The sequence below is a fragment of the Sciurus carolinensis genome, chromosome 5 (assembly GCF_902686445.1).
Source record: "Sciurus carolinensis chromosome 5, mSciCar1.2, whole genome shotgun sequence".
Classification (NCBI taxonomy): domain Eukaryota; kingdom Metazoa; phylum Chordata; class Mammalia; order Rodentia; family Sciuridae; genus Sciurus; species Sciurus carolinensis.
This window is the reverse complement of record NC_062217.1, coordinates 25,440,749-25,467,499: the sequence shown is the minus strand read 5'-3', so window position 1 is coordinate 25,467,499 and position 26,751 is coordinate 25,440,749. Positions and strand designations below refer to the sequence as shown.

General features: G+C 42.6%; 1 pseudogene; it reads right to left on the bottom strand.

Annotated features, from left to right (window-relative positions):
• LOC124985536 (uncharacterized) overlaps window positions 1–25,950 on the bottom strand; it is a 282,243-nt pseudogene extending 256,293 nt beyond the window's left edge.
• Window positions 25,951–26,751: the final 801 nt, after the last annotated feature.

Sequence of the window (26,751 nt, the reverse complement as noted above, 5' to 3'; positions counted from 1 at the left end):
AACTTGGAGTAACCTGTAAGCTTAACTGATCAGAAAGCACCAGCTAACCTGTAACTAGGGGCTTTCCACTGGAGTGAGCCAAATGAGACCACAGCTCCACTTTGACAAATCGAACATCTTTGTCCTGCTTCTGAGTTCATCTAATAAAATGCTCTCCCCCCACCCAGCCCTTTGTCAGAGCTGTGAACTGCCTGAGGTCTGGAGTTACCCAACTCATGAATCACTGTCTGCTCAAATAAAGTCTTACTAGTTTAATAAGCCTCAGTTTAGCTTTCAATACGAGAGTGTTTTAGCAGGTGCATATGGACCTGGGGAAAGGGAGGGAGGGACTGGTGGCTACCAGTGAATATCCTGACAAGATCAATAGAAACCAAATGCACAGTTACCAGCGTCAAAACTTGCAACTGGACCCTGAGGTTGCCAGCTAGGCCCTGAAGTCTCAGAGCCTTCCTAAGAGGCATTTGTGAACTTCAAGCAAAGGGAATAGTTGAGACTATTTTGCCCACAACCCTGTGACTCTTAATGAAATATCTAGTAATAAAGAATAAAAGTTTTGGGTCTGTTTGTTTGTTTGTTAAGTATAAAAGTAAACACAGACCTGGCAGTCTGTAGGATTTGGTGTGATCTCTCCTGGTTAGACTTCAAGACTTTGGCCTTGATCTTTGACTCATTGAATATCCAGAGTCCCTGGTGCTCCCTACGCCACAGGCCTCTGGGACAAAAAGATCTGTCATTCCTGATAAATTTTAACTCAGGCTCTTCCTACAAGAATGTAGGAAGAAAAATGAGAAACTGAGGGCCCACTGTGGGAAGGATATGTTCACAGCCTCATCCCCCAGGGCTTCTCCAAAAGGACGCTGCTTGTAGGCCTCGCTTTCTCTGTGCCATGGAAACGCTATTGCATGTGATGATGCTGCGGAATTATCATCCATCTACATCACGCCTCTGGCAGCAATCCGACCCCTCGACCCCTCCAGGAAGTATAAAGCCCACCTTAAGTCTCCAAATGAGTTCTCAGTTTGATTAACAATAGAGCCAAACAGTTGACAGCTGAGAGGGCCTGAGCTCCTCTTCCTGTCAGGGATTTCTACTCTGCCTCTGGGAGAGAATGCAAAGACCTGTTGCTAATCATGGAGGCAGGGATTTGGGCGGGTTCCCCACTCCAAGAGGCAGAACAAGAGAGAAAGCCCTGGAAAGTGCTGACTCACTACTCAAAGCCTGGTCCTCTAGCCAGCCATATCAGCAACACCCGGGGAGCGTGCTAGAAGCACAGAACCTCAGCACATCCCCACCTCTACCCCAAGCATGCAGAAACCAGAATTTGCATTTTAGCAGTGTTAACAAGTGAGAGGAACCCATTTTAAAGGCTGAGAAACTGTTTTCTGGAACTTTAGGACACCTGGGAAACAAGTCATTGCTACTGTTTTTATTGTTGTTGTTATTTTAATTAATTGCACATGACAGTAGAATGCACTTTGATACATCATATATAATGGAAGATAATTTCTTATTCTGTTGGTTATACATGATGTAGAATACACCGGTCGTATAGTTGAATTTGGACATGGGGTAATAATGTCTGATTCATTCTACTACTATTCTTTTTTAAACAGAAGGAAGAAGATTCCAAGTCCTCCCCAGCCTGCCTTCTCTTCCCGTCTTCTTAACAGTAACATTAGTCCCAAACAGCCAACAAATAATGCACCTGCCCCAGGGCCTTTATAAAATAGCCAATATTTATAGGAATGAAACCACACTTTCTAAGAATAAACCTACTTCATTATGTCCCTGCATCTACCAAAAGTACAGTTTCAAAACTGGTTTTAAGTGCTTGCTTCCTTAAACTGTACATTTGAGCTGAGGAGGGAGAGAGATTAAGCTCAGTGGCCAGGCATGTGTCTGGCATGCAGGAGGCCCCGTGTTTGATCCTCAGTGCTACTGAGCATGCGCGCGCGCGCACACACACACTCACACACACACACACAAAGAAAAAGAAAAAAACTATAAGCAGTATATTAATCCCTCCCAGTCTATTGATTAGCACATACATCTGGATCATTTTATTTCTAACTTTCTTCTCTGCATCAACATTTTCCAAGTGCAGATGGAGGTGGGGGCAGTTTGCATAACGCGCATTGCTATTTACAGGGGTTCAATGGAATGTTGCCTTTGTGTTTTGCTCTGTTTTCTTTGAGGCTGGCTGGGCAGTCTGGACTGTGTCCTGCTTTGCTTAATTCCTCTGGTCCAGTCTAATATCCGTGTCTGGAGGGCTCAGCAGATTGCTGAGAGGTGCCACAAGGGAGGAAGCTCAAGTGAGCTACTCTCCGTATTCCTAACAACTCATGAACCATCATGCTTTACCTTAAAAGGGTAGATCAAAAACCACTCAACAACAGAGTAGTTTAAGATGAAAAGAAGTTTTTATTGTGTTTTGGAAAATATTGTCATGATGTTTGTATCAATTACATCTTCACCGGCTTTGGGAATTTAAATGAAGCGAACTCAAACTCAGGGAATCCACATTTTAAAAGATATTTTGTTTTTCATTAGTATTTAGTTTTAACTTCCCTGCCCTCAAAAGATGAAGTTGGTAATGATGGGGGTTCAGGGCATGCTACCCCAAAATATGCTACCTTGGTAATTGAGAAAATAAAAGCAGAAAGGTCACTCTCACCTTCCCCTCCCCCTTCTCCCCTGAGGCAGGTCATGGAACCTAGGAGGCAGGCTGGGAATGGAGCTGAGTGGTAGAACACATGCTTAGCACATGCAAGACCCTGGGTTCGATCCCAGCACCAAAAATTAATAACAATATGGCAGGAAAGGTCCTCTGACCTTCCCCTGCGGAGGTCATAAGACCCTGATCTGAGGCGAAAAGGGCATCCTTATTCCTGAAGACACAGGGTCACAAAGAAGAACCTGAAGATGAAGGTCTTGTCAAGTTCCCCGCACTTTAAATACTAGATCACATTACCAATCAGGATGCATAGAGGTTAAACAGCTTGCTCAGGTCAGAGGACTAATCCACTTCTCCATGACCATCCACTTCTTCACCAAAACCAGCAGAAAAGGAGTTGAACCCAGTCTGTCCCCACCCCGTGCAAGACCCCATCTCAGTGGTCCCAGGACCTATCACCATGGCCTCTCACAAATAAAGGCTGCCTTACCATCTTAAAAATAAAAATAAAAAAATACACAAGTCTACTTTTTTCACTGGGTCTTTATTTCCTTATGAAGTCTTCTGTGTGACATAAAACTCATATTAAAGACATTTGCACACTTTTCTCTCATTAATCTGTCTTTTGTCACAGGGGTCTCAGCCATGAAGATTTTGATTTTCCCCTATCACAGGTGCTCTGAATGTGTGTTTCAACATTACCGGCGGCAAACAGAAAACAGTGTTCTCTAGAGGGTATCGTGACACACTGTTCTCCACAGCTCTCAATAATCTCTAATGAAACAGTAGAGAGAAAATTTCCAGGGGACAATGGGACTGGAAGTGATATGACGTTTGTACGTGATGTGATACTCATTTTTCTGAAATAAAGACTCCGTGAAGAGAGGAATTATGACTAGTATTCACAACAACTTTTCATAAACATCCCTAAATTCCAGGCACAAGACAAAAGGCATGACTCAGAGCACAGCGGGCGCTGTGGCCAGGGAAGTGGCCCTTGTGAAGATTGCTTCCCTAATGCCTGAGAATGGCTCTTGGGAGATCTGTAGGAAGCTGATAATAGGGTATTTCAGCTGAGTATCACCAGTAAAAATCTGGGTTTTGATCAAGAGCATTTCCTTGGCCAAAAATGTCATCTTTCCAGACCCCGATTTGAGTTTTCAGTAGATTGTAATTGAAAAGACTGAAAACTTGATAAAAAAAAATATGGAGGATTATAATCCTCTAGTGTGTGTTGTTATTTGAGTCCACAATGAGGTCATCCCCACAGGTGTGTGTTTTGGGGGATTAGGAAGGCCCTCGGTCCCCTGTGGCCCTCAGCTGCCCACATGCACCTGGAGGAAGCTGTCCTGTGGCCCAGGTGGTAGCTGCACAGGAGAGAGTCTGAAAGCCCAGGGCCGGGCCGGGGCGGGGCTCCGTGGAAGAGACTGCCCACCTGCTGGAGGCCCTGGGCTCCTTCCCCAGCACCACAAAGAGAAAAAAGTTCACATCCAAAACCTCAGTCTAAGCAGGTCTGAAGTGCGGTTAGGAGTCTGCGTTGATTTAATCAGCACTCCCAACAATTCTGAGAAGGTGATCTCCAGAACACGTTTAGAGAAACATTGACACATTAACTGAAATCCAGTCAGTTTCTCATTAAGAAAAAAAAAAAAAATTACTATATGAGTCATGAATTCCATTTCTGGCTCTATATACAGAAGAATTGAAAGCAGTTTGTTGACATGGGATTTGTGTATTCACGTACATGGCCGCATTATCAAAACAGCAAGAAGTAAAAGCGGCCCAGGTGTCTATTAATGGATGAATGGATGGATAAACAAAATGTAATTTGTACATCCAATGGCCTATTACTCAGCCTTAAAAAGGAAGGAAATTGTGACACATGCTACAATATGGATGAACTGTGGGGACATTGTGCTAATGAAAGAAACCAGTCACAAGGACTGTATTGTATTATTCCACCCATACGAGTACCTTATAGGAATTTTGAATGTCAGATTCATAGAGTAGAATCATAAGATGAATTCTAGAGATGGATGGTAGTGATGGTTGCACAATAACATAAATATAATACATACCACGGAAATGGCGGATTGCACTTAAAATGTTGGATTGAAAACTGTTAAGTGTATTTTACCACAATTTTTAAAAATGATTTTAAAAACAATTTAATGTCACTTAAATGGAAAGGACATTATGACAAGAAAAAATTATTAGCTCTGTGACTTTGTTTTTCAAACAGGAGATGGGGAAAAATAATATGAGCCAAAGGTCTCTTAAGGAATCCAGGATGCATAGAGATTAAACAGCTTGCTCAGGTCAGACGACTAATCCACAATATAGTCCAGATCTGAACCCAGGAGCAGACTGGAAGACCCTCCATGCCCAATGCTGTTCCCCTCTGGCTCATTCCCATTTGGATGTAAGGGATAAGAGAGTGTCAAGAGGACTCTGAGGCTTCAAGTTTGGGTTATTGAAAGACAGGGCTCCAGTTTACAAAACTGAGAAATCCAGAGGAAGCTGTTACTATGCAGAGGGAGGAGAAGGAAAAAAGACTCCGTTTTGTATTTGTTCAAGACAATAGGTTGCTGGAAACATTGGCCTGGCAAAGAAAGGGGGGAATTTAGTAAATAGTGCTGGGCTAGGTATAAAAAAAAATGGAAGCAGAATGTGGGTAAGCTCAACAGGCAGGGGAAGGAGGAAGAAGGACAGGAATAGGGAGAAGAGAAATCAAGGGTCAGAGGTAGAAGTTGGGGAAACCCCCACACTCTTGATTAAGCAGGCAAGGGAGAGGAGGCAGAGTGGAGAGGAAAGGACCCAGGTGCACCAGGGAAGCCTGCCCATGAGGCTGTCAGAGGCCACCGGCAACTTCAGGGGTGTCTAGTCCAAGTTAGCATAGCACATTGGAATGTCTAAGTTAGCATAGCACATTGGAATGTCCATGGTAGCTAAGCGAGGCAAGCCAGAGAATTCTCATTCTCATTTTACTGATAAATAAAGTGAGCCACAACCATCTTGGTCAATTTCTCAAGATCATATACCTACACTCACATCTAGATCTCCAGAGTCCCTTTCTGTCCCAAACGGGGGTGAGGGGTGGCAGCCAGGAGCAAGCCATGAAAGGATGCATCATTGGTAGGGACAAAAACATTCATAGAACCAACAAAAGTTCACACCACTTTCCTAATTAGCACACACTCTTAATTCTACACAAAATGCACCTCCCAGAAAAATCATTTTGTAGCCTAAGTTCTAAATAATTAAAGAGTTTTACTAATAAATAGTCATCCCTTAGTGTCTGAGGATCCCTCTCCCTTGAGGATACCAAAATCCAAGGATGATCAATTGCCTTATATAAAATGATGTATTTGCATAAAATACTATGCCCATCCTTCCAGAGAATTCAAATCATCTCTAGTTTCTGATAATACCAAAGTATGCATACATACTATGTTGTTATACTGTATTGTTTAAGAGATAATGGCAGGAAAATAAGTTTGTACAGGTTCAGTACAATTTTTTTTGTAATAGGTTTGATCCACAGTTGGTTAAATCCAAGGACTTGAAATCAAGGGATAGGGAAGGCCAGTGTTTATGTAAGCTTCAATTTAGCACACTGGAATCATTCATCATTTTGTAATCATTGCATTACATATAGAAGGCAATTTGGAGACTCCTCAGTCATTGTGACTTACAGGGACTCACCTACATGCAGCTGTTTTGAGAATAAGTCGATAACATTTTGAAATCCCTTTGGGACCATTTCCTACCTCCAACCCTCTGGTACCAATGTGACTGATTTGCAAAGCTGATTTGAAATCAATGATAATAGCATAGTGATAGAAAAGATGAAGAAACAGAACTTGCCATACTTCCATCTTGTCATTTTATGTGATGCTTGTAACCTGTTTGTGTGCTTGAAATGTGAGAGTGAAACAGGGTGCCTACTGTAAAGTGTAACATTTTTGTTTGGTAAATGCAAATTCTAGATTACACAGGAAATATGATATTTTATGGAACTTGAATAATACCTCTAAAATTAAAATACATTCTTTTTAGTTGAGACTATAATGATTATTCTGTTGCAAACACATTCTTGTTTGATTCAGATGAAATTGACATTGATGTCTCTGCAATATAGTTTGCTTTAAATTTTCCAGTTACAGGTCACACAAACATGTACTCATCAAACTCTCCATGTACACAAGCAGCAATACATCTTTCACACACACACACATATATTTAGTAACAATATTTTATATATACATACTAAGTTGGTTCTATATGTGTATCTATATACCTATGTCTATAAAATCATAGGATGGTTGGGAGTGATCTTTGGAAGAAAATTCTGACCTATGAATCCAATGTATTTTCATCACACGTCATGGAGTGATGCGCACACACGCCTCCTCACAGGGCTGCAAAACTCAGAGGAGAATCCTCTCTCCCCCAGAGGTTAAAAGGTGCCTACCTTCCAAAATAATTAAAAGAAAATAACTCCCTATAACAGCAGAGCTCTTTTCAACTGAGTTTAAAATGTCAAAGGTGTGGACTGGGTAAGTTATAAACGAAGACGGACACACTACCTAGAGAATGTTGGGGAGCATTCCAGACGAATGCTAAAGCAAAGCCAGAGGACTGAGTGATCCAGACGTTTGGGCACGCCCCAGGAGTGTTCTGAGCCTGCTGATATGTAACCAAGACATCAGCCAGTCAGGAGTTTACTGGACAAATCTAGCTCAGGCCTTAAATTCCCAGGCAGGATTGAAGTTACTTCAAAGAATCCTAATGAAACAGGACAATTGATTGATTGATTGATTGATTGATTTAGTACCAGGGATTAAACCCAGAGGCATTTAACCACTAAGCCACATTCCCAGCCCTTTTTATGTTTAAAGGCTTTTTATGTTTTGACACAGCATCTTGCTAAGTTGCTGAGCCTGGTTTTGAATTTGAGATTCTCCTGCCTCAGCCTCCCAAGCAGCTGGGATTACAGGCACACACCACCACACACAGCTGAGATAGGGCAATTTATAAGTTCTTTGGAATCTCTTAAAATTTTAAGCTCACTTCAGAGCATATAGCCCAACTCAACCCAAATCTTCACTGTTCCCGAAGGACTTCTAGAAACTCTGCATGTGCCCAAGCCTTGAGTCTTTAAACTCAAAGAAAGTAATGGTGGGTCCCTCGGCACGCTGATAATGCCCAGTGAAAGTCTCCAAGGTTTGGGCTTCAGAGCTGTCCCAAAATTTATACTCCTGCCTCTTGAGGCCATTCATTAGACTTTCTACCAATCTCCACCTGCCTTAATCCTCCCTTGACAATGTACTGTAAATCCCAGAGCAGGGATAAACTCTCCCTGCTCGACTGTGGTTCCACTAGGAGCCAACAGAGGGCAGGAGATGGACTGTACAGCTTAATCTTGATGCTTTTCTCCTATTCGATTTTAAGGTTTCCTCCTAAATCTTTGAGAGTTTCCTGTACTCATTACTTCAGTTACGTGTTTGGCTCGAAGTAGTTTTTTTTTTTTTTTTAAGGACATATATAGGACTCCTAGAGGAAACAGGACAGACATAAATACACTACTTGTTGAGGCTATGGGTTCCGTGAACAATAGCAGATGCTGGTACAACAGAGCAACTGAGAAAGATGTTACTCTTTTTTTTGTCTGAATATAGAAACATAATCTTTATGTTTACTCCATATTTGTTTCCAAAGATCTCAAAGAGGTCATTTTTCAGATAATTTGTAAGAGCTTTTCAACCCACTGTACACACCAAGTGAGGGGAACCTGGTCCAAAGAAAGCACCCATGGATCCGGTTTCTCCACTAAGGCATCCTCCAAGGATACATCCTGCAGAGTTGGGACGAATGATCACAAATCCTTAACTGATGTCAATGACAAGGTACAGAGAGCTAAGAGGTCCCATTGCAGGGGTTACCCTGTGGCAGAGGACCTAGGTTTCACTTTGATTTCTAGAAGCAGGGCCACCATCATCAGATCTCCTAGGTTGCTCAATGCCACCCCCCTGGCCTGTCCTCCCATGATAATGACAAGTATCACTTTGAACATTACTCTTCCTCATCGGCTCTGTGATGACTTTAGAGAAGGATTTTCTTCTCTCCTTTTGTATTCCCTGTGGTCGAGCACGCTGCCTAGAATAAGAGTAGATCCCCAGTGAGGTTCACTCCAGTGCCATGCTCATTACCGCAGTTGATCGTGACATCCCAAATCCCTTCTTAGTTTGTACAAGAAGGGTAAATAAGGAGAAAACGAACCTGGGACCCACTGGGAGCCTGGGAGGCAAAGGAGCTAACTTTGACTTAAGAACAACAGCATCCTACAGGGTACAGTGGTGCACACCTGTAATCCCAGCAGCTCAGGAGGCTGAGGCAGGAGGATCATAAGTTTGAGGCCAGCTTCAGCAACTTAGTGAAACCCTGTCTCAAAATAAAAAATAGATATGGCTGAAGATATAGCTCGCAGTAAAACACCTCTGGGTCCAATCCCCAGGACCTCCCCTGCCAAACAAAAAGAACAACAAGAGAATCAGGCACATGACATGTAACTTCTGCTTTCACAGAAGTTGGGCCCTAACACTGTCTATTTAAGGAAGAGGTCTGGGGCGGCAGTGAATTAGGATAGGCAAATGCCATAAAAGGGCCCTACAAGTCACCTTGTCAGAACCCATTTCTTCTGTCTGAATTGCCTCCCCTGCTGGTCACCCCTCAGGGAAGCTGTGCAGTTTGAGGAAGCAGTATTTGTAGGAGTCGCCTTCTTGATATGCTGCCAGTGTCCTTTCCCAGGAGATAAATAGAGAAAAGGTGGAGGACATGTCTTGGATCTGTTTCCCAGGACGCTGGAAGGAAGTCGATCCTGAGATGGAACTTTGGGTGTAGGCAGCTACTGAGGAGTGTCCTGAGAGGAGCAAGGCTCCTAGGAGAGGTAGGGACAACAAAGGACTTCCTGAGGCCTCCAGGAACTCTGGATCCATATAGGTCCCTTGGAGTTGTCCTGATTTGAGACAGGGGGTCTGGAGATAAATCACCTCCTGTTAGGGAGTAGATTATGTCCCCTCAATACCTGTATTGGAGACAGGGCCTGGATGGAGGTAATTTAGGGTAGATGAGGTAGTAGTGATAGGCCCTAATCCAACCTGACTGGCGTCCTTAGAAGAAGAGGGAAAGATTCCAGAATGCCTGTGCACAGAGGAAAGGTCAGATGAGAAGACAGCTGTGTTGGTCAGCTTTTTGTCACAGTGACCAAAATATCTGACACAACTTGGAGAAGGAAAGATTCATTCTGGCTTGTGATTTCAAAGGCTTTGGTTCGTGGTTGGCTCTATTGTTTTGGGCCTCAAGCAAGGCAGAACATCATGGCTGAAGGGTATGACAGAGGAAAGCTGCTCAGCTCATCGCAGCCAGAGACAGAGACAGAAGGATGGAGGCAGGGAGGAAAGGGCCAGGGACAAGTCATGGTCTCCAAGGGCACACCCCCAGTGACCTACTCCTTCAACCGAGCCCTACCCCCCACGACTCTTAACACATTCCAATAATCCATTCAAATTATTGCCAGCACTGGGCTGATCCATTGATGAGATCGGTGGCTTATTGGTCCAATCACTTCCTGAAACTGAGACCTCTGAACATTGCTGCACTGGGGCCCAAGCCCACAACAGTGGCCATCTCCCAGTCAAGGACAAAAGTCTCAGAAGAAACCAACTCTGCTGACTCCTTGATCTCAGACTTCCAGCTTCCAACAGAAAAAAATAAATTTCTGTTGCCTTAATCACCCAGATTGAAGTATTTTCCTATGGCAACTGAACCAACCAATCCATACCTCCTTGGCTCATACCCTTTGGTTCCCCTTGTGATTTGCCCCCATGGAGGTTCTGTGTTGGGTGAGGAACCTCCCTTTACCTGAGGCATATGATTTCCTGGATAGGGACTGAGTTCAGAGCTTAGGAGCCAGGACTGGGTCCCACAGGAACAGGGCCTCAGACAGCATCCTGTAAAGCAAGGCGCCATGACAGTGTGACAAAACCAGATGATTTAAGATGATTATGAGGAAAAATATTCCAAGGATGAGCACAGTCCCACAGCAATGATCTCAGGGATTTGCATCAAATTGGATCTTTAAAATCTTGAATAAATTTACATTCATACAGCAGCATTTCAGACTATTTATTTATTAAGAGATAGGGTCTTGCTAAATTGCCCAGGCTGGCCTAGAACTAGGGATCCTCCTGCTTCAACCTCAAGAGTAGCTGGGTCACAGGCATTTACCAGTGTGTACTCTTATAGCTGGTATTTCAGACTCTGAAGGAATCTTCTAGATGATTCCCTTGAAGCCTTTCCTTAAAAACTGAGAGCAAAGAGGCTAAAAGAGGTGGAGATGCTCCCAAGGTTTATATGCAACCTGAAAATCAAGGTGGACCCAGGACCCAAGCTTCCCAGTGCGTTCTCCAAACTATCATGTCTAGCTGAAGCCAACTTTGTAGTTACCACAACTGCAGTGGATCTAAATACAGTTTTTAATTAAAGGTCCCAGCTTGAAAACATTCAGCTCCATGTAAATTGCACAGTTTGTAATTTGGCAGTGTTATCCACAAGCTGGGATTCTGCCCCACGAGGAAAATCCACAGGAAACCTCAGTACTCATTGCACATTCTGCCCCAATGAGCAGAAAACATGCGGCGAACTTCCTTTTGTGAATTTGTGAATTTGGGGACAGATCTCCCACAGGGCCCCCATCAGATTAAGGATGAACCCTGAATAAACCATCCGTTGCCCTTGATCATAGGGGCCTCAGGGATAACAGCTGGTACTGACCGCTGCTGGAATTAGTTATTGTCACTGGAGTTACATTTTTATTTATTGATTTATTTGTTTATTTATTTAGTTATTTATCTTTGGTAGCAGAGATTGAACCCAGGGGCACTTAACTACTGAGCCACCCCAGGCCTTTTTCATTTTTATTTTTTATTTTGAGACAGGGTCTTGCTAAGTTGCTTAGGGCTTCATTAAGTAGCTGAGGTTGGCTTTCAACTTGCGATCCTCCTACCTCAGCCTCCCCAATCACTGACGCCCAGCTGCAGCAGGAGTTAAATTGACTAGGGGGAGAAAGCTGTCCCAGAGGGGTCCTGATCACAGCCCAACCGTCTTTGCCTTGGAATCTCAAGCAGGTATTGGGTGGAAGGTGTCCACGGCAGATAGAGCTCCCAGGTACTTGGCGGAAGTTAGTGGGGATCATTTGCAGAGTAAGCACCTCTATCCCAGACTCTTTGGGGTCCTCGGACATCATTTTTCAAGGGCAGTAGCCTTTGCACAAATATAAATGGCAAAGCAGGAAATGATTCCGTGAGAAAAGTCAGTGTAAACAAGAAGCAGCAGAAACAGACCTACACAAACTTTAAAAAACTTTATCAGAGCCAGGACTGGTGGCACCTGCCTATAATCCTAGTAGCTCCAGAGGCTGAGGGAGACAGATTGCAAGTTCAAAGCCAACTTCAGTAACTTAGTGAAACCCTGTCTCAAAATAAAAAATAAAAGGGGTTGGGGATGTGGCTCAGTGGTTAAGCACCCCAGTACCAAAGAAATAAAAGAAAAACTTATTGGATACACGTTGTAAAGCTGTTTCAAGAAAATAAGTGAAAAGTCCAGAGAAAAGCATGCTGTGTTATTGCATAGTTCAGCAACTCAACAATTCATTCTGGAATCTAAATCTTTCCTGTCTTCCCATTCGGTCCTCTCTCCTCAGCATCTTGGCTGTCCTCTAATAACTTACCTCCTGGTCACAAGATGGCTGCAGTAGCTCCAAGTTTCACAACCATAAAACTTTCAGAGGCAAAAAGGAAAAAGTATGTTTCTGCATATCCCCTTTTAACTGTGAAGCGCCCCAGCAGACTTTGCACATATCATGGACCAGGATTACAGCATATACCCATTGTTAAAGTAACCGAGAGAGGAAAAGAGTGGTTAGATTAAACCAATAATGATTTAACCTCTTGGACTAGGGATGGGGGATTATGGCCTTGAAACCAAGGACTTGTGGAGAAGGATAAATATCTGAACAAAATGTAAGCTGTAACGGCGAGGTTAAAGTAAATGTGTGTGCGGTGGGAAGGAGTGGGGACAGAGGGAGGAACCCATCTGTCACCTCCCTCTACCAGGTTTTTAAAACATGCAGTTTACTGATAGCAAGTTCTAACTGTACTTTTGGCCTCTGGTCATCTGACAATTGCTACCAGCAAAATGTTACCTCTGTTCTCTGCCAAGGCAGATATTTCAACACCTGTAAGATAAGTGCTTGCTCTCATTGTCCTTGTGCTGATTATTAACGTTTCCTGGGACACGTTGTTAGTATTTTTCAGGGCCTATGCTGCGTCTGGAGAGGAAATGCCACTTTGCAAAATCCACTCCCAAGGCACAGACGGTGATGAGCTTCAATTCCAGATGGATCAATCAGCAGGACTTTACGGTCCAAGCACTGAATCTAATCCGAGGGTTAAAACATACATCCAAAAACTTAGAGAAGAGAAATAGGATCCATGAGTGGCAGTTAAAGGAGGGAAACAGAGAGCAGTGGCCTTCCTGGGGTTGCCAGGGTAACACAGAGTGTGGCGACCCCAAGGACTAGGGCATGAACGTTCTTCACCCTTGACTCAGCATGGCTGAGCAGACACCTAGTGTCGGACCACAGAGAACACCACACAGAGGCCAGGGAGGGGCAGCCCTCCCACTACCTTCCCCGGGGCCTGTACACTGAGCCCCGAGAGTGGCATTAAACCTGCTGCGGTCCTAAGTCCCCATTTCCGCCTGCCCACCTATTATCTTGGCACAATTACTAACAGCAACATTCTCATTCTCACAAGTGTCTGTGAGTGTGAGAGGCAACTTGTATTAAGAGGGTCTCCTCCTCGGTGGTCTCCTGTAACTGCTGGCACGCCTCTTCCTTATTCTTATCTCTACTATTTCATTATCAACACCTTTTCTGGGGTGGTGGGTACATCCTCAGAAAAGCCAGCACCAGGTGTGGAGTGAAGACAATCCGTGAAGTCCTTGCTACTAAATCAGTTATGTCCATGGTTCTGGACCCTGGATTTGACATATTGTCACTTTCTACCTTTATTACCATTACTTCCTCCTTTTATTACTACAGACCAATTTGCTTGGGAATTTAATACTCTTGCCAAACTTTCCCTCCATGATTACCTGGCATAAATCATATATTTGCCAATTCGAAAAGTCCAAAAGTCAAACTTTCTAGTGAAATAATAGCTGTTTGTCAGAGATCCTGGCTATGAGAGAAAACTACATTTAAACACTTCTAAAAGAAGGTACTGCTCTTATTTTTTCTTTCTTCTTTCTTTCTTTCTTTTTATTTTTCTACTGGGGATTGAACACAGGGGTGCTTAACCACTGAGCCACATCCCCATCCCCTTTTATTTAGGGTCTCACTAAATTGCTCAGGGTTGCTAAGTTCCTAAGACTGGCTTTAAAGTGGTGATCCTCCTGCTTCAGCCTCCTGACTTGCTGGGATCACAGATGTGTACCACCACACCTGGCCCTGCTCTGAAATTTTACAGTATTAAACACCTAAACTAAGTCAGGTGCAGTGACACATGCCTGTAATCCCAGTAGCTCAGGAGGCTGAGGCAGGAGGATTATGGGCTCAAGGCCAGCCTGGGAAACTTAGCAAGATCCTGCCTCAAAAGAAGAAAAAAAAAAGAACTGGGTGTAGCTCGGTGGTAGAGTCCTTCTGGGTTCAATCCCTAAGGCAGCAAAATAAAATAAAATAAACGCCTAAAATGACACTACATGTAATGCACTATCATAGACAATATTGTTTGCCAAAAAATTGATGGTTGAAGCCTTAAATGCCAGTGTGACTTTGTTTGGACGTAGGTCTTACAAGAAGTAACTAAGGTAATTAATGAGACCTTTGGGGTGGGCCCTAACTCAACAGGACATGTGTCCCTGTATGAGGAAGAGGCCCAAGGGTACACACGCACGGAGAAAGACCCTGTACAGAGGCCACCAATAAACCAGGGAGAGAGGCCTCAGCTGAGCCCACCACACTGACACCTTGATCTTGAACTTCCAGCCTTCAGAATCCCAAGAAAATAAAAATCTGTTTTTTTAAGCCCCTAGTCTGTGGTATTTTAAGACAGTCCTAGTAAACTAATCCACAAACAAGTGTTAAGATTCATTTCTTTCTTATTCATAGTTTACTATTCAGTCATGAATCTCAGAGGGAAAAGAAAGCAACAAGGAGATATTTGGAGTGTTCTATAGTTTCCTGGATGCGTGACCTTCCTCTTCGTTAAGGTCATCTTTAGTCTTTATGTTGGTCTACGCAGCAAAGCTGTCTTACGTAAGCTTGAACACGCTGTGCACGTTGCCCTAACATGCTGACTGTCTAGGCTTCCCCTAATGGAACAGTGAATCCCATCGTCCAGGCCTGGGGTCCAGGCTGAGGCCTCATTCCCCGGCTGCTGGGGGTGTCAGCCTCTGGGGATTCTCCTCAGGATGACACCCTCTTCCAGGGGATACTTTTCTCTCTTCTTCCTGCTCACACTGGCCTCGCCTCTCTGCTGCCATGCTGGGTGCACGTCCCTGCAGGGCCTTACCTGAGCTGGTCCCTGTGTCCAGAGGGATCTTCTCCCAGCTGTCTGAGGCAGACTGTCAGGCTTGCCGCAGGTCTTTGTCTAATCTCTCTTCTGGGTGAAGCCTCCCCGGCTCAGCCTGATAATCCCACCACCTGCTCCCTACTCCACTCCTGCACGTCCACCTTGGCTGTCCCACTTGCCTTTCTTCTCCACCCCCCAAAGCACTTCCCTGGTTCTGTTTTTGTTTTTTTCCTGCTAAGACTGTGAGTTTGATGCAGGCAGAAGTCTGTTTTCGCCATCTCTCTGTCCTCTAAGTGTAGCAGGTTGTTGTTTTTTTTTTAATATTTTTTAGTTGTCAGTGGATCTTTTATTTTATTTTATTTCGTTTATGTATTTATATGTGGTCCTGAGGATCGAACCCAGGGCCTCACACATGCCAGGCAAGTGCGCTACCACTGAGCCACATCTCCAGTCCCACTTCCCTGGTTCTAACCTACTGCACACTGTTGCCCTCATGGTCTTGCTGCCCTGGAAGGCTCCTCACAAGCCTGCGCTCTCTTTAGTTCACAGATACTTCTGAACACAAAACAGATATTCAAGAAACCTGTCGAATTGATGGATTATCATCAGTTTAGAGAGGAATATGATTCCAACCTTCGTTTACATGATGTAACTCTGACATCAGAAAGAACCATAGAGAAGAAAATAGTCTTGTTTACATATTGAGGATTGCACGTTGCCTCATGGAATTCTGAGTCTCAGATTCAAATGCTATAAAAGCCAAGGCATGAAACCTAGCATATTTGACAACTGTAACAAATCATTTGCTTCACCCTGCCTTAGCTGTAAATAATTAAATTATTTTCAGTAATTGCTGAAAATAATTTTATTTTTAAACTTAATTATATATTTGTTGGCTTGACTCCTTCTTTAGCTTTTTGTTTGTATTTTGAGACAAGGTCTCACTACGTTGCCCAGGCTGGTCTTAAACACCTGGGCTCAAGCAAACTCTCCTGCCTCAGCCTTTTGAGTGGCTGGGCCTCCAGTCGTACGGCACTACCGCTGGCTCTCCTTCAGTTTCAAAACAACTGAGAGAAATAAATTTCCGCTTGAAGACAGACTTCAAATTCTGTAAATATATCATTTATGAACTAACATTTTCACTTTCCAAAGAAATATTAAATCCAGCCAGCATTCAGGAGAGGGGAGCTGGGTCCCACTCCTCAAGGAAGGAGAACTGAAGAATTTGCAAATGTCTTTTTAAAAGTTAGCTTTAAAAAACTATTATTGTGGGGGGAGCAAAGACAGTGGAATGAGACAGATATCATTACCCTATGTACATGTATGATTACACAAATGATGTGAATCTACATCGTGTACAACCATAGAAACGAAATGATGTACCCCATTTGTGTACAATGAATCAAAATGCAGTCTGTAAAAATTAAAATTTAAAAAAATTTTTAAAACTATTATTTAGAACCCACTAACAGATTTGGGGTGGGTGGGTGGTATTTTATTCACTGATGTTTAAAAGTTCTGGCCCAAATTAATAACAAAAAAAAAAATCTTTGAGTCATTTTTATTCTGTGTTTACACTTTTCAGAGACAATATTCCCTTGTCCTTTGCACCTGGGGAAGAACAAGCTTTATTTACTTCCCTCCACTTGTTAAACCACTGACTAATGGAAAACAGATGTAGCAGACATAAGTGTTATTGTTGAATCGCATTCCCCAGTGAAGTTCTAACTACCAGTACATCAGATCCTGATCTTATTTGCAAATAGGATAACAGTAGATGTAAATTAGTTTAAATGGGGGTCACACTGGAGCAGGATGGACCCCAATTCAATACGTCTGTTGCCCTTATAAGAAAGGCAGGGTTGGGGAGATAGCTCAGCTGGTAGAGCTCACCTCGCAAGCACAAGGCCCTGAGTTCGATCCCCAGTACCCGGAAAAAAAAAAAAAAAAAAAGGGCAGACACTAGACGAAGGAAGAGGGCCCTGCGTAATGATGGAGGCAGAGATTGGGACAGTGCCTTGATAAGCCACAGATGCCACAGAGTGCCACTCATCACCAGAAGCTAAGAGGAAGTCACAGGATAGATTCTCCCTCAGAGTTGTCCACAAGGAACCAGCCATGCCAATCACTTGATTTTGGACTTCTGATCTAAAGAACTGAGAGGGAATACATTTCTGTTGTCTAGGTAACCAGTTTGTGGTACATTATTATGGCAATGGCATAACACAGGTCCTAGGAAACACTCATAAGTCTTCCAAAACCCCTATGTAGTCTAGTTTCTGATTTTGAGTACTTAGCATGGGAACACCCTTCTCACTGGGGAAGCTGAAAAGAGAAGTGATTCCTTTCCCTCCCCCACAACCACATCACAGACAGCACTCAAACATGGTGATGCAGAGTCTCCCTGAGACTGTGAATCCTGACAGAGTTACTGAGTCACCACCTTGAGGTTATAGAGGTGGCCATTCAGAAGATAATGGCAAATGTCCCAGGACACCACACGAGCCTCAGGGCCTGAGTGGGCCATTCCTGTGGCAAGTTCTTGCCTATGTCTATGACTCTCCAATCTTCCTGTTTTAGTGAGCTACCTAATCCCCTTCTAGAAGATTCTTTCTCTACTTGAGTGAACCTGAGTCAACTTCTGTTCTTTGCAACTGTGGATCCTGGATTACCCTGGAAACTGGTTCTTAACTCAAATCTCTGTTGTAGTTTTGTTTCTTGGAGTTACCCATTTGCTTCCCTCCTGTAAGCCTTCAATATTAACACATCCACCAAACATTTACCAATTGACTTTCTATGAAAGACAAAGCACTCGGTGCTTTAAATACCTAGTCTATGCAAACACGAAGACATGACTCCTGCCTTGAAAGAACTCACAGCTGAGTCCAAGGCAGATTGTTAAGAAATAGGTGAGTAGGATGCAGTGTGGTCTGTCCTGTGCCAGACCTAAGGGGCACCTAGCTGATAAGGCGGGAGAGGAAGGAAGATGGGGAAACCTTTCTGTGGCCAGTGATCCTTGAATTGTGTCTTCAAGGATAAACTGGATGGCAAGAGGAGGGAATGTGGGGTCCTCTCTGCCACAACCTGCATGGAGGACTGCCAGAGAAGGATGTTGGTGGTTTTTCTATCTATTACCCCAAAAACTTATCTACTCAATAAACACATAAGAGCCAATACTTTTTTAAAATGAGAGGGGGCGTGATGGGTCTGGCCATACTACCTCTGGTTTCTTACAACAACAACTCGCCCACTCTCTTTTATCTATAATATACAGGTAGAGGGGGCAAGGACCGCGGGGATCTTCTTCTGTGATGGACAGGATAGGGTAGAGTTAGGGGAGCCATTCTCTTGGGGGAAAATTCCCAGACAGGGAACAACTCCCACGCAGCACCACATGCTTCCCGGCAGTTCCTAGAAGCCAGACTTCTGCATCCCATGGCTCAATCCAGTCTGATTCTGCTAAATAAGAATGGCTTCCCACAAGGGACATTCCATTAAGAGAGGAACTCAGCAGATCAAAATGTGAAGTCACTGAATCAGAGTCCAGTGTGTCTGTAAATAAAATTCTAGGTGTGGGGTGGTGAAAGTTGGAGCTCTGGAACTAGGCAGAGGTCAGAGTTGCACATTTTGCCTAGGAAACAGGACTTTATCCCAAGAGCAACAAATTATTCATAAAACTAGAGAAAGCAGTCTCTTTTATATTTGAGGTTGATTTTTTCTGGCAGTAGTACAAAGAATTAATTGGAACAGGGCAAGACTGAAAAGCAAGAAGACTAGTTGTGAAAGTGTTAGTGCAATCCAGGCGATGCCTTAAAACTAAAGGTCAGGACTGGGATAGTGGTATATAGAGAAGAGGGAAGGAAGGACAGAGATGGGTTTGAGAGATGAATGGAGAGTGACTTAGTTTATCTTCTGTTTCTATAACTCAGTACCTGAGACTGAGAAATTTATAAAGAAAACAAGTTTATTTCTTACAGTTCTGGATGCTTGGAAGTCCAACAGCTTGGCACTAGCCTCTGGGGAGGGTCTTCTGGCTACAACATAACATAATAGAGGTATCACATGGCAAGAGACAGCAAGCACACTAGCTCATGTCTCCTTTCATAAGGCCTCAGCCTCATCTAATCCAAATTACCTCCCAAAGACCCTGCCTCTGAATACCACTAACATATAAAAAGTGGAATTAAGTTTCTAACATGGACACTTTGGAGGGGACACACAGAAACCACAGTCGATTTATTCTGAATTCTCTCATTGGCTATAAGTAGGGCAGAATATGCCAATCAATGTGAGATACACAGAGGCATCCAATTCGATTTGATCCCTCTTCAACCACACTGATTCTTTCATTGGCTGTGTCCAGTGTATAGTAGAATCTATTAAAGAAAGGCATGTTCTCATTTCTGTTACAGTGATTTTGATTTCTATTCTTTCCTTTGGTTCTTTCCTAGAGTTTCTACATCCATGCTTATATCACCCATCAGTTCTTGCAAATTGTCTACTTTTTCCAGCGGGACCCTGAATGTATAAATTATAGTTATTTTTAAATGCCTGTCCAATATTTTTTAAAAACTCTGCTATTTTGGAGTCTGGGTTTCCTTGCTTCAGATTGTGTTTCTGTTTTCCTTTAGCCTGCTTTGCAATTTTTTTTGTTGAAAGGTGGACTTGACCTATTAGATGAATGGAAACTGGGTGAGGAGACCTTAGGCATGAGCTTTCCTGTTACCCTGGTTAGAGAATAGGCTGTGCTCTATCTTTGTTTCAGCCTGAGGAACCAGAGGCTTCTGAGCAGATTCTGCTTTGCAGCTCTTACATTTGTAATTTCATCTGTTATCTGTTATTTTATTGGAGCTTGCTCACAGTGGTGAGGTGTGCAGGAGAACTGAGAATCTAATATAATCTTACAATTAATATTGATCATTTAGTGCACCTGTGGTTCTGGGCTGTGACTTTCACAAGAATTTGTTGACTTTATTTTTCTCTTTTAGATGAGACAGGCAGGCTAGAAGCAGGCAGGAGTCAGAATAATGCCCTTCCCCAGTGGGGATAAGGCCCAGTGTAGTCTTTTATCTGGAGAGAAGGGCCTTCTTGGGAGAATATTCTGGATATATTTCAAAATGGTATATAACCCCCTCCCCTGCCAGAGTCACAAGGGGATCTTTTTTGTCCCTTCATGCTGAGAACCGGGCTTTCTGGAGACAAAGCCCACAAAAGTGTGGGGCCCCTGCACACTTCCCTGGGTTTTTTACTCTCACGATAGTCCACACCTCAAAATTGTGGCCAGCAACTTATGAAACTGACTATGTAAGAACTTGTGTTCGTTAGAGGCTCAGGGTCTTCTGTTCCAGATAAGGCATCTCTGTCGGTCCTCCTTGGTCCTGCTGGCTCTGTCTGTCCAGAGAGTGCAGTGTAGGTGTGCCTTATGACCACAATTTCTCTGATAGTCCTAGAAAGGGCACTGATTTTCAGTTTGCTCAGTGTTTTCTTCCTCTGGAGATAGGAGCGACGATTCTCAAGCTCTTTACATGCAAAATTTGACAAAGACCCTCCTTTAACCAAATCTTCAACTAGGCTTCTCTCAGTACTCTCTCTGATTAAAATGGATCTTGTCTGGGACTAGACCTGACTGACTAGACCTTCCCTTTCTGTCCTTCCCTTCTGTTCCCTTTCTGTCCTTGTGTAGTTTGACCAAGAATCCTGGTAAGTCAGTTTGCCAAAACTCCTCCACCCTGGTGGTATTTGACCATTCTTGATATCTTAGTACCTACCTGCAGCAGGATCCTGTGGAGTCAGTTGAGCCAGGAACCCCTTATCCTTGATGTTTACCCTTAGTCATTTTAAGCCCCTTCCTTTGGTTATAAATCCCTACTTGTCCTTGTCAAAGTTTGAATTCAGCCCAGTTTCTCCCTCCCACTGAAGGACTGTGTTGCTGTGGTCACTATACCTATTGCCATGGCCCCCTTTAAATAAAGACTGAATTACCATCTGTTGGCATCAGATCTACTATTTTGCTGCCACCATTATTCTCCCTTCCCAACACCACTTTACAACCCAGATTGTTAGCCCACCAACTTCCTCGCCAGCCATTGGTCTGTTGTTATTAGCCCACGAAATTCCACTACTTAAGAATAACTCCCCCGCCATTTTCTCTCTCTCTCCTCCTCTTTCATGCTCTCTCCTCCTGGCCTTCACTCCCTCTCTTGTGCTCTCTCTCTCTCTCTCTCTCTCTCTCTCTCTCCCCCATTTTCTCTCTCTCACCCTGCAGGGAGACACTGCCTGTCCACTTTAATAAAATCTCTTACGTGTGTTCCTGCGTCCGGAGTGGTTTCTGGGTGCTTTTCACCATCAACAAATATCTTGAAAAATTTCTTCTTTAATGAGCTGACACTAGAAGTTCCTTCATATATCTTTACTGAATGAATAAAAAGTAAAATAAACAAGTCCAAATGAACAATGCTGTGGAAAGGATGGAGGCAGGGTCCAGCTATGATGCCAAGAGACCAGTAGATAGGGTAGCAGAGAATATAAGGAGGGAAAATATGGTTTTAAAAGAACAGCAAAGAAAAAGGTCATTAGTAGAGGTTCTGCTTAGTTATGCTCTGAACCGGGTCCTTGATATCCGAGGGGGTTCCAGGACCCCCCATAGAAACCAAAATCTGAGTATGCTGAGGCCACTTCTATAAAATAATGTAGAATTTGCATGTAACCTAGCACATTCTCCCATTTACTTTCAATTATCTCTAGGTTACTTCTACCTAATACAATGTAAATGCTAGGTAAACAACTGTTATGCTGGTTTTTATAGAATAACAACAAGGAAAAAAAAGTCCATACGTGTTCAGTGCAGATGAATTTCTTTCCCCAAATATTGTCAATGTACGATGGGTTGAATCTATGAATGCAGATCCCACAGATGCAAAGAGCCAACAGTACTTGCAGGTCCTGTTCTGTTTACCTGAAGTTGTTCTGCATATTATGAATCTACTATCAGGATTACAGGGAGATAGGAATACAACAAACCATAATGGATCAAGATTGACACAAATGCTGACAAAACAAATTCTATCTCCCTTCATTTATTTTTTAAAAAGCATTTTGTTTTGGTTGTGGGTGGACACAATACCTTTATTTTATTTTTATGTGATGCTGAGGATCGAATCTAGGGTCTCCTGCATGCTAGGTAAGCACTCTACCACTGAGCCGCAACCCCAGCTCACCCTTCATTTAAAAATACCCAAGGGTGGGCTCTCCCAGGTGACAGAGTCAGGGTGGGTGATATGATTGCCCTGTTTTCATGACCCTGGGGAGTGCAGTGACCACAAGGACACAGCAATAAAAACTTGAGTAATGATGGAAGCAGCTGCAGGGATGGAAAGATAAGAGTTCGTTTTACCTTCCTGCATGTGCCTGGATCCACCTTCAGCTTAAAACACCTTAAACTTCTTAACCACCACCTAACTCTCCTTAAACACTTCCTTTCCTGTTAAGAAAATAAAAGCGGAGAGGTAGATGGTGGGAGAGCCTGGCTGCCAAGGAGGATCCTGTCCACAGCTCTCTTTGTGGAGGACTAGAAGATGACAGATGTGTTTAGGAAGATGACAGTTATTTCGACATTAGTTTCAGTTTTCTTTTGGGTGAGGTTCAGGTGTTGAACTGGAGGATTTCTGTGCTCTCTGTGTCTCCCTGTCTGGTTTAGACTGATCCGGGCAGCCCCAAAGTTCACACTAATTCCTCCTGTTATTTCAGAATGATTATTTTTCCATTCTCAGCAAAATGTTTCTAGATAAAGGGCTCCTGATTGCTCATGGGTAATTAGCATCCATCTGGGCTTATCTTGGACCACCTGTGATTGTCCAAGAATGTCATTTTGCCATGTGGTTGCTGAGTCAACTTTAAACCTTGTAGAACCACTGGGAAAATGTCAATGTTTGAGAAAGTCTGCGGTATTCTTTTTTTGGGGGGGCGGGGGGATTTTTTTCTAAAGCTTTTTAATGAATATAAATGATAAAGCATGTACCTCTTTTATTATTTACCTCCATTTCTTCTTAAATAGATTATTTTTCTGACTTTATTTTTATTGTTGAAAATATGAAAAATACAGTTATATTAGGACATTTAATATGCAAAAAAAATTGTTAGTAATCCTACCATTTAGAGATATTTGGTATTAGTATTTTATATATATACTTTATGGCTTTTTTCTATGCATTTATATGTATATTTTTTAACAAAATTGGGGTATAATAATAAATGTATTTTTGGTTGCCTGTTATTTTTTTTAACTTAATATCATAGCATGAATTTTTTTATATTTCCTTAACTATTTCATGAAAATATAATGATCTTCTTAAACACACAATTAAATGTGTACACTATACCACTATTATTTTATATGTGTATATATATTAATACTTACATATTAGTATATGTTTCAGTCTTTTGCTTTTCTGCTAGGGAATTGAACCCAGGGGGCACTTTAGACAGAGGTACATCCCCAACCCTTTTTATTTTTGAGACAGGGTCTCACTAAGTTGCTGGGGGTCTCGAAAAGTTGCCAAGTCTGGCCTTGAACTTGTGATTCTCCTGCCTCAAACTTCCAAGTCTCTGAGATATTAAGTATGCACCACTGTGCCTGGCTATTTAGGTATTTTCATAGTAAACAAACTTGTGATAAAAATTCAATTAGCCAAATTGCTACATAACTTACATTATTTCATCATTAGGATTTTCTAGGTATACAATGTATAATAATTTAGTACATATTGTTAAATTATTACTCTGAAAAAATTACTTTTTTCCTAGCAGTATATGACAGTTTGTTCATTTCACCTCAAGCTAGGCAAATGAATATTATCTAAAAACAAAATATTTGCCCATTTGGAAGGTAAAAGATGATATCTTAATTATTTTCCTAATGTGTATCTATTTGATTATTAGTGAGACTGAACATTTCCCCCTCTTCTTCCAGTAAGAATAAAATTTCAGATAGAATCATAATTAGCATGGGATTTCAACCTTTATATTGGTTTTATGAATAAAAATATTTCCATTTCTGTCATTATTGTATATCATACTTGAATACTGTTTCTAATAATAGTTTGTTGAAGGTTCTGCTCCCCCTTTATTTTAAGTGATTCAATAAGACAGACATAAACTACTTATAAACTAGTCTGTAGGAAAATAAACACGTCAGATTTACTTATTCTCTGTAATTTAGTGTGCAGTTCCTTAATTTGGGAGTATTGAACAAAACCACCTCATTTCATTCATTTGACAAACATTTACCATGACCAGCCACCATTCCAAATGTGGGCGTAGTCACAAACAAGTCAGCCATGTGCATGGTGCATCCATTCTAGTGCAGGGCACAGGTGACAAAAGGAAATAAACACACAAATAAACAAAATAATATAGAAGGTGAAGTGTTAAAAGAAACTGAACAAGAAAACATTAAGCTAGAAAACAACATGAGGGAACTCACTACTCTACTTTGGGCAGGGAGGTCAGAGAACACTTCCCTAAGGTAGCATTTAAGCTAACACCTAAAGGTTCTGTGGTTTGAGTATATCTCTCCGAAGTTCATGTGTGGAAACTTAATCTTCAAAGCCATATGTTAATGGTATTTGGAGGTGGGGCCTTTGGGAGATAAATAGGATTAGACAAGGTCATAAGGGTAGGGCCCCTATGATGGCATTAATGGCTTTGTAAGAAGAGGCAGAGAAACCCAAGATAGCATGCCATGTGATGTCCTCCATCATGTTACGGTGCAGCAAGAAGATCCTCAACAGATGCCAGTACCATGCACTTGGAGTTTCCAGCCTTTGAAACCATATGCCAAATAAACTTCTTTCCTTTATAAATTACCCTATGTCAGGTTTTTTGCTATAGCAACAGAAAATGGACTAAGACAAAAAGAAAGTAGAGGTTTAGTGATCCTGTTGTGGGAGGGAGTTTGTCTGACCAAGAGGGCAGAATGGAGAGTGGCCAGATCATTTGGGATCTTTCAAGCCCTGGTAAAGAGGTTGGGTTTTATTCTGGATTCAATGGGGAAGGCTTTGAAGGGTTTCAAAAGAAGGCCATGCTTTGTTGCTCTGTAGAAAATGGATTGAAGAATAGAGGAAGAGTGTGTAGGTGAGAATCTGTATAGCAATGTAGGAGAGAGGCAGTGAAAGCCTAGGATAAAAGGCTAGAGATGGAAGGAGGTAGGCAAGCCTCTAAGCCCATCTTCATTATGGAGCCATGTGCACGTGAATTTAACTTACTCTACTGGCTGCAAACCCTTCCTACTCCCACACCCAAACCCATTCAAGGTTGGACTGACTGCTTTAAAGAGGAAGTGCCCATTTAGAGCAATTGTCAGGTCAGCCTCTATAACTTGTCAAAGACAGTGCTACGTGTGCCTGATCAAGCAAAATTTAGACACGAATCCAAACATTGTTGAAAACCCACCAAATGTCAGGTCCTTTCTGGGAGTTTTTGCATATATCCTAGTTCACCAGCTGTAGTGGGCATTAAAGTCATGTTTAAGCCACTACATCAATAAATCCAACTGAAACCAGAGTTTGTCTGCTTCTGAGGGTAGGTGGGGTCTGCAAAGCCGCAGGCCTCGGCAGCAAAGAAATGTGTTGCAGCAGACGACATCAGCTCGCAACTAATTTCTTCTTTCTGGGTTCTTGTCTTGCAAATTTGAAGAAGAGGATGAGTGACTGTAAGAGCAGGAATTATTCAAGTGTGAAGAGAAACAGAACTCCCGAAGAGGAAGGGGGGCCCAGTAGGGGTTGCCACCCGAGTGTGCTAGTCTAGGGGTTCACATAGCACCTGGGTCAACCCTATAGATCCAAATTTATGCTAATCAGAGTTTGGAAAAGTACTAACTCTTGGTTAAAATTTATGCTCATCGGGGAAGCTTAGTTGTCAGAAATGTCAGATAAGGGCTGCATTAGTACTTTTTTTTGGAAAATAAATATAGAGAGTATATCATCTGATGAGGATCTTCTTGCTGCACCGTAACATGATGGAGGGCATCACATGGCATGCTATCTTGGGTTTCTCTACCTCTTCTTACAAAGCCATTAATGCCATCATAGGGGCCCTACCCTTATGACCTTGTACTTTTTTTTTTTTTTTTTTTTTTTGGAAAAAGTACTAATGCGACCAGGTATGGTGGCACATGCCTGTAATCCCGGTGGTTCAGGAGGCTGAGGCAGGAGGATCACAAATTCAAGACCAGCCTCAGCAACTTAGCAAGGCCCTAAGCAACTCTGCAAGACTCTGTCTCTAAATAAAAGATTTTTTAAAAAGGGCTGGGGATGTTGCTCAGTGGTTAAGCCCTACTGGGTTCAATTCCTGGTACCAAAAATAAAACAAAGGAAAAAAAAGTACTAAGAGTCTGCACTTCTATTCAAGTTTGCCCTACATCTGTTTTCCCACCTCTAGGGACGT